The following is a 12,902-nucleotide window of genomic DNA, read 5'->3' as shown; positions in this document are numbered from 1 at the left end:
TGCTAGTTTGAAAATTGTAGCGCTTGTAAATATTTCTAAACCTAAGACAGACCCAAACTTATTGTCTCTGCTTTCAGACTGTATGGGAAACTATACTAAGAACCTGGAAAAACATGAAATATAAAAATACAACCAATTTTGTTTCCATAGAGGACAAAAACAGTCCAGTCTTTTTGTTAAAGATGGCAAATCTAGAATCTGCATTTCAATTGGAAATATGTTTCATGCCCAAGCAGATACCTGCAAACTAAATGTTGGATATGTTTTGGTGCACAGCAAAATCTCCAGTGTTAAATTAACACTGGAGAGTGTCTATATGGGTCCACACCTCTGAGTGTTAAATACAACACTGTTGAGTGATTTTCTAACACTGGAAAATAACTCAAAATGTTAGAAATATTCCAGTGTTAGAAAATCAGCACTGCTCAGTGTTAGCCATTGTTAATCTTCAAAACTGACTAGGTTACTTTTAAACATATAACACTGTCAAAAGTGTTAATTTAACACTCAACAGTGTTGTATTTAACACTCAGAGGTGTGGACCCATATATAGACACTCTCCAGTGTTAATTTAACACTGGAGATTTTGCTGTGTGCAAACTGTGAGACAGGCCAAAAAAAGCACTCTATTTATTCATATTAATGTACACATATTGTCATGCTTTTTCGTGACAGAACAAATTTGTAAGTATTTTATTCCATTAGGATGTATATTTTGTGTTTTCAGCATGCATGTTGTGTGGAAATAGATGTGACCAAGAAAACAGAGCTTTGAAAGAAGTGGCAACCAGCGTTGGGTGTAAAGCATTATTGTTATTACACTACTTTAGTTACAAAGTTTTTTCTCTTATCTACACCAGAGGTGGACAGAAAGAAAGAAAGAAAGAAATCAAATCAACATGTTTTTTTCTTCCTGAATACAAATGCAATCATCAGCTGATTTTAGTTCATGTGCTCCGAGGACATAAAAGGTGGATTTGTCTGCAACTTTTCAGAAACAGAGATGTGGAGCCCCCCTGCTGGAGCGGGGGGGCTAGGAGGAGGAGTTGGCCGTCTGACTGCGGTCTGGAGTGTGGGGCCTTCCTGCTGCTGCGGATTCGGGGCGGTCTGCCTCCCCCCACCGCAGGGAAAAGGGTAACACCACCTGGGTCTGGGTGCAGTTCCCCCCTCCAGGGGCAAGGGTACCTAGACCCGGTTTGTAGAGTACGCTTGGGGAGTGTGATCGTGTGTACAGCGTCTCTTTATGTCTGTCTCCACGTTGGTTGAGTGTGGAGTAAGTGCATATGAGAGCATGAGGGTGGGAATGGATGTTTGTATCTGTGTGTGCCTGTATGTCTGTGTCTATATGTCAGGTTGGGTGTCAGGCGCCACCTCTCTGGGGACATCTCAGGCCCTCCAAAGTTTGGAGGCCTATCTCCCCCTACTACCACTTCCCCTGCCAGTGGCGGACTCCCTCAGACATCGGTGCGTTGGTGGTTCTTTGTGTCCGGGGATGGGCGTCCGGCTCACTCCTTGGCGGCCACTTATCGGGGCCTGGAGCCTGGGGCTCGCTCGGGCCACTTCGGAGGTGGGGTGCCCCCGGCCTCTCGGCCTGGGGCTCGGTCACTCAGGCACGGCTGGCTGCCGGCGGAGCTCACGGGCGCGTCACTGCAACTCCCCCTGGCTTCTGCTCCGCGGCTGCTGAGTGAGCCCTCATCTGGGACTCTCCTCAGCTCTTTCTGGGACAGTGGCGCGGCTGCCCCTCTGTTGGTCTTCCTTGGTCTCTTGTGTTCTGGGGGCCTCTGGATGTCTGGAGTTTTGATCTCCTCCATACCTGCTTCATGCCCTGGAGGACGGGGCATGAAGCCCCCCCCCCCCCCCCCCCCCCCTCTAGCAGATTATTACATGAAGGAACCTGTTAAAAAAAAACAAAAAAAACAAGCGCGTCCATGCTCACAGGTGTACACACGGGTGATCACACCCACAAACTACACCCTTTTTGGCTCCTACCTCAAAGCACACTGTGTTCTGTTGATCTTATGTGCTGCACAATAATGTTTAATATTTAGTATTTACTGTCATATTCCCATATATCATTGTGATGTTGTTTATTCTATTACTCTTGTTCTCTTCTGCTTGTTTTCTTTTTTCTTCCTCAGCAGGTGATCCAGGTGATTGATATATGCATTTTTTTTCTCTGCCCGTTCTGTTGGTTTTTGTCTTTTGCCCTTCTCCCCCGTCCCTCTTCTCAGCTGTTTCTCTTTCCCTCTTTCTTTCTCCCCTTCTTTCCCCCAGTCAAGTCTGTCCCGTATTCAGTAAGTGAAAATAAAATAAACAATAAAAGGTGAATCAAATGGACCATTACGGCAAGGCTGGGATGGTCAGTTTGGTAAAGTAAATCCGTTGGGCATCTTTGTTTGCCTTTAGACAACAATTCTGATGGCAAAAGAGCCAAACGGGACAGGCAAAAAAAAAAAAAAAAGAAACAGAGATGTGGATGCTACTTTTATTATCATTCCACAAAAGGTCAAAAGTGTGATGGTTAAGTGGAAACTGCACCCAGAACAGAAACAGCTGCCAACAGAACTGCTAACAGAAGCATCTGCACAGATAGCATGCTAACACAAAGCTAGCCAAAAACCCAGAGCGACGTTAAAGCTGAGTGAATGCCGAACCCAGCCCAGCAGCCAGAGCCTGAATTTCAGCAGGTATCAAACTGATGAGCAGTCAGTCTTGCAAATGTAGCAAGTAACGAGACAGTAATGTAACAAGTAGTGCAATGTCATACTTTCTTTGAGGAGTAATTAAGCAATGTTATGTATGTAATTACTTCAAAGAAAAGTAATGGTTAATGTGTAATACAACCCCAACACTACTAGCAACCTTGTGTTTAAAACCAAGCCATGATCTTTTTCTGAACCTCACAAAGTCATCTCTAACGCCTAAATCTGACGTTGTTTTTAACGACATATTTCTAATTAATAACATATTTAAAAAGTCATACAAATGATATGTGAAAAGCTGTGACAAGCATGACTCAAATCTGGGTTTCTAGTGTTAGCAGTGAGATGATATATGCCAACCCACTGCTGCTTCTTAAAGTGGACTGTTGGCCTTGGAAACAAAAAGGAAATTTCTGGCACGACTTCACTTACTCCCAAGGTGCATGGAGAAGAACAATAGTCTAAATAAGTTGAAGCTCCAGCAACATTGCATTACTTGACTTTTCCTGAACACTTGGGACTTTGGCTCTTATCTTTGGAACCAGGAAAACAAGAAAGAGGACAGAAACTCATGTGTGTATGTATTTTGACTCAGCAGGGATGATATGAAATGAAAAAAAAAGTTGAGCATCATTATTTGGAAATCAATTCAGAATACATAAGCGCCTTACAGAATTTTATATAAATACATGTCGGCCTGTTGGTAGAAAGGCAATTTCTCCTATGCTGTAGAAAAAGTATACATTGTTGCATAGAAAGCAGCAAATGAAATTTCTGATGTCCAGAATTTTTTGCTGCATGACCCCCAAACCACCAATTAAATGTGTTTACACCAGTGCCCACACAAAACCTACATCCATACCTAAAAGTATAGTCAGAGTTCTACTAATGAACCTCGAGGGTTAAGTAGCCATACAGTCCACTCTGAATACATAAAGGTCAGATAAATAAATATGTCTGATCTGCCTGTCTATATATTTCCTGTCTTGTCTCTGTTCTTTTCACCTTCCACTCCTCAATCATGTCTTTCCTGTTATTTTCAAAAAGCTGTCACCTTAAGACCAAATGGCTTTGAAGCCAAGTGGTGACTCCATTGATTTTCAGTAGATCTTTCTACAGCTTGGAGCCCTGAGCTAGCTTTATAGGACTTCATAACATATTTATAAAACTCTGTCAGATTGATTGAAGACCAGCGAGACTGGACTCCATCAATGGAAGGCAGCTCTCAGTCACTTTTCTGGATTATAGCCACAGCAGAGGCTGCCTCCAGCTGGAGTAAACCTCGAGATATTTTTTGTGCTATTCACCTTCTTAACCTGATAAGACTTTAAGATCCAATTACAAATGCATATTAAACACCCATTATGCACACAGCATTGTTTTAGATTTAGATTTTACTTTAGATATCAGTTAACAATCTTGGTAATTATTGGGTTATTGGGTTACTGAGAACCTTCACAGACATTGGGTTATTAAGTTTAATTTAATGGACAACTCCACAATTTGATCATATCTTCAGTGTGACCTGAGGTACTGTATGAAAAGCATGTAAAGCTAGTATAAAAAGATTATAGCTGGAAATGGTTTTATATGCTCCGTTTAAGTGGTTTTGTTGGTTATGACTTAAATAATTAAGTGACCTGAAAAGAAAGCCAAGCAGTCTTTTTTCGTGTCTCCAAGGTTAACTGAAGATCCCTAACACACAAACACAAATACACAAACTGCACTGCAAAGAAAATACAGAGTAGAGTGTGAAACAGTGAACATCTACCATTTAAGTAAATTACAGCTGATAATTTTATTTTAACTTTTTGTCTCCATGGGCTAACAAATCTTCAAAGAGACATATTGTATGCAAAATCTTAATGGGAATGTTGTTAGAATAAATTAAAAAGTAAGCGTTTGATTTTAGTTTCAGTATATGATTTCAGCTGTTAATAAGTCCACCAAAACATTAAATGGAAAAGATAGAATAGAATACGGTAGAATAGAATAGAATCTGTCTGTGCCTCCTGAATTCTATTATAAGTTCTTTTGTTTGAAGAACATTGAGTTTCATATTATTTTCTGAGGACCAGTGAGACAAGTTATCTACCTTTCTCTTGTACCCTGTCTCATCATCTGGCCATGTTTTAATGACTTGGGTGCATGGAGGAGTTTGTTTCCTGAGGAGGATGTAGGCAAGGATGAGGAGCAGAGAGAGGTGGTCAGTTTGAGGGGTATCACTCTATAGGCATGCTTGATGTTGCTGTATACATGGTCCAGTGTCCTGTCCCCCCTGTAAGGACACTTAGCATGTTGGTGGAACTTGGGGAGTACAGATTTCAAACGTGTCTTATTAAAGTCCCCAGCAACAATATGGACACCCTCCAGGGTTCTCTCTGCTGGTTACTGATAATAAGCTGGATGTGGTTCAGAGCTGAGCTGAGCTAACGTTAGCATTGGGGAGGATGCAAACAATGGTAACTATGGCTGCCGTTAGCTCGCGGGGTAGATCAAAGGGCCTGAATCAGTCATTCCCAATGCGTAATATACCAACAATTTGTCACGTCCCGAAGCGTTCCATGAGAACGCGGAAGGTGACCTTCTGCGTTCCTATGCTACGTGCCAGATTGTGGATGAAATCAAATAGAATGACGCTCCCGCAGTAACACACGTTCCAGCCGTGTTTTCCAGCCCTAACCCTAACCTTATCCCTAACCTTAACCACCACCTTAATCGTGTTAAATAGTGTTTTCCAAAGCAATTTCAGTAAAATAAATTTACATGTGTAGATTAATTCCAAATGGTTCTCATTTTTCCGAAGTCGTAACATAGGGACGTGTTGGGTGGCTGAAAGCGTAATATACCTACGGTTTGTCACCTAGTCTAAAATGTTGCACTTTGGGAGTGAGAACGTGTTGCGTTGGCCTGCACTGAATGAACATGGCTTCTAAGTTCGGTGAGCAGTGATGGTCTGTAATTCTACTGTTATGGCACCAATCCTGAAGCACAGAGTCCACACTAGGGCATAACCTTCACTTTCTCAGGCATAACTTTAACCCAAATCACAATCTTTCCTTCAACTCTAAGCACTTTTGAAGCCTAAGCTTCCTCCTCTCACCCCCAGCTGGTCACAGCAGATAGTTGCCCCTCTCTGACCCTGGTTCTGCCGAAGGTTACTTTCTGTTAAAAGGGAGTTTTTCTTTCCCACTGTTATCAAATGCCTGCTTATAGGGGGGCATCTGATTGTTGGGGTTTCCTCTATTTTCTCTGTATTATTGTAGAGTCTTTACCTTACAATATAAAGTGCCTTGAAGCAACTATTGTGATTCGGCATCTATAAATAAAATTGAAATCGATCGAATTGAACTTACATAAACATACTCTAAAATAAAATGAGAGAAGATGAGAAAGCAATACTTCCACACATGACACAAGCCCTTGTCTCCATGGATGAACGTGCTATGCCTTATAAGACATAATTATAAGTCACAGTGATTTGTGCTTGATCCCCAGGGATCAATAAAGTATTCTGATTCTGATTCTAAAAGAAGGCTGCTTTTAAGGGGACAAACAGGAGGGAGAATGATATGGCAGTATTTTGGAGAATGGCTTATTATCCTCTGCCGGATAATGAGCCCAAACACACCTCAAGGCTTTATATTGGCAAGTAATGCTGGAATAACATGAGTACCAAGAGCAGCCTGAGACTGCATACCTACGCCAAATCCAACAATTCCCTCCACAGCATTCATGAAACAAGTCATGCATGTTGTGGAGCTAATCAGGATCCAGATATCCTTCAGGATCCTGAATAATTTTCTTACGAACATCAAAATAATATCTCCCAGACTGACTTAATAAGTTAATGACTTCTAATTTGGGCTGAGCTATACCTATGTAGACTTTTACATCATTGTAAATATATCCAAAACCTTTTGAGCAATACTAATAAGAAACAGCAAAGAAAACATTGGACAAGCAAATCCACTAGTGGTCTTAAATACATAAGATTAATTCTGACAAGTTTACCAAAGTATGCTACATCCAATTTCAAGGGATTTCTTATGGTACACATTTATATTTTGAACACATTTATAATGTAAATTAAGGTCTTTTGTCTAAGTTTTCAAAAATGAAAGTTACCCTCTTGGTTGAAGTTATTAGTTCTCCTAAAACGCAGCATCTTAAAACAGGAACTGCCTCATTTCGAAACAGACGGTGGATGAGTGGATTTCATTCAGACCTGCCTTTCCAAAATGAATATAGAACATGTTAAAAGACTTCCTGCGGAGGATGATGATGATCTAAATTTAATACGCTTTTAGGTCACAGCAAACTGCTTAAGCTGTCAGGGAAATGACAACCAGAACACATATTTAGTATCTGTAGGTGTTTGACAAAAGCTTATTTGAAAGTTCATTTCCTGAACAACCACTTCTGTGGAAAATATATAATAGATGGATAGAAACAAACTCCTTAGCGATGAATTTTAAATGTATTTGCATTCACAGATATTTTGGGTGAATACATAGCAGCCGTTACCCTAATGTGGTATAGATTACATCAGTAGAATACGAGCAAAGAAAAAAGCATAATACAGTACAGCATAAAGTTGGACTTTTTTTTCTCAAATGACGCAAGAAAACGCCTTGAAAATTATTCGATGTCTTACATAAATTTTTATGAAAGCTGCTATTTTTTTACATACCTGTAGATTCCACTGCATTTGACTCAATTTTAATTGCCTGGTCTTATTTTTCTCTCTGGCACTTTTTTAATTTTCAATTTTGTAAATGTCTGAAGAAGAAATGATGGTATGATAACCAGCATTTTCTTTGTAAGAGAACAGACCATGAAGAAGAAACTCCACTGATCAGGCTGAATCAAAATAAAACTACCAAGAGTCTTTACTGTCATCTAGTGGCTGCTACCATGAGCTACAACACATGAAGGCAGTAAGAATTAATTCGCCCTCAGTCTTGAAATGTAAGCAAACAAACCTCTTGAGATTTGTTGTTTCATTTTATCCCATTTAATTAAAAGCTGCTGCTTGGCTGGTATTGTTTCCACCTGATAAGTTTCATTAAAAAGTGCTGATGCAGACACTGACTTAGAAATAACATAAAGGTGCACGCAAAGCGCTGTTACATCAGCCATTAGCAGAACAGAAGAATATCTGATAGTAGGACTTTTTTTTAACTAAGCTTTGAGAAACTTTTTTTTCTCCTTCTGTTATACATTGTTTTATAACAAGTCTTAGGGAAGTGTTGCCCAACTTTGCCTTCAGTCATACTCTATGACATAATTGTACATAGTTCCTTTAAATCATTACAGATATTTATAGCATACTTAGAAAGTGCAGTAAGTACATCTGATGTATGCAAATCCAAGAACTGATGATTTATAATATTTATAATTCATCTTTTTTTATTAACAGGAAGAGGTGGCATATGCATATTCAAAAAGATGGCTGAGAAAAAAGAAGTGGATTTAGAATTTTCCCCTAGTTTAGTGTTTTGTGTTTTCTTTTGTGTATCCCACAACAAATAGGTGGAGAAAGGGGAAAACTGAGACATTAAAAAAACATTAAAAAGCAGAAAATGAAATGCCAGATAGGCAGAAATGGTCTGACCTCTTACTTTTTGTATCCCTCCCAAAGTTCAAACAAAGCCTATCCCCATGACTACCAATAACAAGTATATTTAACTAGTGTGTGAACATATAATGTGTTCAAAGATGGGTGTGGTTTTATCAGATTGTTTTTTCTGTTGGGGAACTAAGAAAGGTAGCCCAACACACACTGATTAGGAATTGGAATAAAAGAACTCTTCCGCATATAAAGTTTACATACACTCGTCATGCACATGAACATCATGAATGATTTCTTTAAACTGTTCTCTTTCCAGGGTGGGATGATCATACAGCATACATCTTTAATAACTTTAATAAAATCAGCACACAAGTTTGGATTTATTTTGGATTTTCTCTAATCTACACACAATCAAAATGACACATACAGGCTCAAATATTTGCATACACGTCTAATAATATTTGGTTAAATGTTTCTTAGCAAGTTGTGCCTTGCTAAGACGTTTTTGTAGTCATAAACAATCTTGTGGCATAATTCTGGTTGGATATTTGACCATTCTTCTTGGCACTGAGAATGTGTACAAATTTTCAATAGGCTTTGGTAGCGCCATTCTAATGTTAGCCCACTTTATCGATTTTGGAAAACAGTTTTAATCTGTGTTTGGCCTCATTGTCCTGTAGGAACACCCACTGGCATCCAAATTTCAACCATCTAGCTGTTGATTTAAGGTGAAGTTGAATAATTTGGACATAAAAGGCCTTCTTCAGTATTCCATACACTTTGTGGAACATACCATTACCGCTGGCAGCAAAACAGTCACAGTCCCAGAGCATGACGCTACCACCGCCATGCTACCACCGCCTGACAGTTGAAACCCTCACCTTTATCTAGTTCTCTTGTCATTATGGCCAAATAACTCAATCTTTGCCTTGCGTGACAATGAAACTTCTCCAGAAGTCCAGAAATCCAGAAGAATTTGGGGTTAGTCTGCCTTGTTCATTATTCCATCCACTCTGTACCAGTACCGCTGGTATCAAAACAACCCTAAAGAACGCTGCTGTTGGTAGTGGTAGCATCGCTCTTGGTACAGTGTTCTTAGGTTTGACAGCCTCACCCTTACAAACACACCTGCTCTCATTTTGGGCAGATAGCTCAACCTTTGTTTCCTCAGAGTGTAAAACCTTTCTCCTGAAAGCATTTCATGGTCATATTAAGGACCCCACATCTGGCAATTCTTGAGTAGAGTCTTAGGAATAATGTTACCAAGTTGGTAAGGCAATTTCTGTAAAGTTGATTTAAAAAATGTCACTCTACATTTCCAAGATATCCAGTTGCTCCTCCAGAATGATGGTGTTCAGTTCCACCTGCCTACTCCTGAATAATTATTTAGTGCATCCAGACAATACCAAAGGCACAAAATCAACACGTCCACACTGCAAATACTCTGAAAAAACACAAATACAAATTCCTGGCAGCAAGACAAACGCAGAAATAGAGGCAGAGTGACTGCACACAGAAATCCCTAATGCAACTATGAAGCAGCATGTTTGAATTGACATACAGTTAGCTGGGTGGGCTATTGATCTGAATATTGATCGACTGAAGGGTGTGGTGCTCCACTACTGCTGTGCTTTTGGCCAGACACTCATTATGGTAATATTAAGGAGTAAATCATTGTCATGCAGCCAAAAAAGTATATTAGAAAGGGCTCCACTGCTGATATGTGAACTTTATTTATATATTTATATCTTAAATCTGTTTCCAGATGTTTGACTCAAGGCCAAAATTCTTGATTCATTTAACAAATTAAAAGGCATGACCGAAAACCTCCGTGAAAGTTTAATGTAATTCAGAACTTCAAACAATCAAAGCCTTGTTTCCCAATCTTTTGAAATTCTGCAATAATTATGTATAAAGCGCTGATCTTTCTACCTGCTTTTATTGAAAAAGTATTTGTTTTATACTTACGTTTTACTGCAGAAACCTTGAAACACCATGGACAAAACTTTGAAACAACACTTTAGGAAATAAGGCTTGTAAAATTGTCTTTGAATATATTTTTTAATGTTCTTACATATGATGTTCTCTGTAATATTCTTCTGTTTTCTGCTTATAATCTTATATTTCTTTTAATGTGAACTGATTCTTTATTGATATTTATTATCCACATCTGATCTGCATCTTTTTCTGTTTTAACTGTTTTTGTTTTTATAAATGTGCTATATCAATACATTTTTTAAGCATAGCATCTGTCCCTGCAGTTGATGTTTGATCAACTCAAACTACAGAAACATACAAAAATAAATGTCTTATGTGTTTACACCATTTTACTGGGTCTTTTAATACCTCTTTTAATAGAACAGTGGGAGCTGAGGGTTCAAGATGAAAAGAGGGCTCTAGTTCCTTTGTCCGTTCTGATCCTTTCCTGAGGCCAAGGGAACGTGAGATGCAGGAGGGCAGGCAGGTGTGGTTCCAGAGGTTTGTCTTTGAGTTGGGATTGCAAGACCGAGCAGACCAGTGTTGGAAAGCCAAGTGAGTAAACAGGTGAGTTGCAAATTGTGGACCAAGGCCGAGAAGAACTCGAGACAGAGAGACAGCACAACAAGTGCAAGGGACAACTAGATGCTGCAGTGCAACCATGGGGATCCAATTTACCTCTGCAGGCTCAAGCTGATCCTTCAATGCTGCTCCTTGATTGACGGAGGATAAAAAAACATTTGAGTTTGGTAAGAGGCAAGAACCTGACTCCGCCCAAAGGGAGGAGCCCAACTCAACCTGGACCCAGAGAAAACGCTCCTTCAACCAAGACCCTCATCCTGGACCATGACATACTTGTAACTTGATGGCTTAAATGATTGGCAAACTCATTAACTCATAAACTTTCTGTATGCCAAACTCCAGAAGCTTAGTAATTAGAAGAAAATTAAGATGTCTAAAAACTCTCTGTATGAATATCTTTTTACAAAATAATATAAGTCAGTTGAAATTCTTAACACTTTATCAACTAGATTACAAGAGCTGCTGGTTCTCTTTACAATTATTTTATTATTATTATTATTATTTTGCCTCCTCATTTGGACAAAGGGCACTGTAAAAAAATAAATAAATCCATTGTATATTTGAAGTAAGTTACTGGGAGTCCGAGTGCTGTTTCCAGCAACTTGCTAGTTTCATTTACCATAGATATCATAATGCATTACACTATGTATGATAATACAAAAACATTTTAATTTACTATATTTTCACTATATTTTATGTTACTATATTGTATTGTCATTATAATATTATTAAATTAATATTAAATCATTTAGCCTATAACCATATTCTAAATTAAAATGTCTAAGCAATATGTATAGTAGAACTTTTAGCAAAGCTGTTAGGAAGATGACAGCATCCTTGGCTCAAACTCATAAATGACAGCTGCAGTAAAAGTTTGCAGGCATATTAAAGATTCCCAGAGAAAAATTCATCCTGACTAAAGTAATGACCTGACTTCTTATCTGGCTCCTCAGGCAGGTTAAAATGTTTTTGACAGACACAAAATTGGCTGTAGTTCCCAGACACCTAGTATCGCAGTAATTTTGCTACTTTTCTAACATTTTTAATGTCTCAGCAATAACAGCTCCCAAATTTGGGATCTGAGTAAATATCAATAAAATGTCAGCTAAAATTGCATGAAACATGATGCAGACATTGATGAATGTCGTTCTACATTAGTTTCCAATTTCTTTATTTTAGCATTTGAATTCTGCTCTCCCCAGCATGAACTGTATACCATGAGCCTGATCAGGAAAATAACTGCAAAGCACCAGATCTGTTACATGCAGATATTACAGTTATGCACATCCAAGCTGTAGTTGTCAGTGATGATGTCACATATTGATGATTCACACTCTATGAAACATCAGTTTACTGCTGACTAATAGTTTATTGGTCTCAAGCACTAGGGAACCAGTCTGCTGTCAATAAATATTTTTTCCATTAAAAAACAAAAACAAAAAAACATGTATTTTGTTAAGCTGATCAAAGATCGTTTCACCATTTATACTGGAAATGCAGTTCTTAAACACTTTTTACAAAAGTGAAATGATTACTATCCAAAATTAAGGACTAAGGTAAAATGTATGTAGTATATAATGTGAATCATTTTTTGATTCATATTCTATTTGTTTTTTCTGTAAGCAGATGCTTGTACCAGCTGGTAAACATATTTATGTCTTCTTTAATGGCTGCTTTGGGCATCTTAACATGGGACTGTGTGGGTATTAATAGAGAAACTGTAGTTCAGCTTGGTAGTCTGTTGGTCATTCGTGGGAAGCTAAAAATTGCCTGTCAACCTGCATAAAGCATCAGTTGTCAGATGGGGGCATAGTGCTCAATATGTATGCTCACTGGGATAGTCTTACATGTGCTGATGTTGGTCTGTTAGCAGTTCACGGAGAAGAGCAAAGTTACAATTGTTGTTATAATTGTTAACAAACATGTTCATCAAATAATACAAGCAGTAAACGATAATAACAGAATATAAAAACAATACGCTCCATATAATACTTCAATCTGCAATAATTGCTATATATTCTATATAAACAATATATTATATAGAATATATAGTGATCTTGACATCT

The sequence above is a fragment of the Diplotaxodon limnothrissa genome, linkage group LG5, assembly GCF_057381915.1.
Source record: "Diplotaxodon limnothrissa isolate DT_005_m linkage group LG5, D_limnothrissa_male_GT1.1, whole genome shotgun sequence".
NCBI classification, from domain to species: Eukaryota; Metazoa; Chordata; class Actinopteri; order Cichliformes; family Cichlidae; genus Diplotaxodon; species Diplotaxodon limnothrissa.
Note: the sequence above shows the minus strand (reverse complement) of the source record.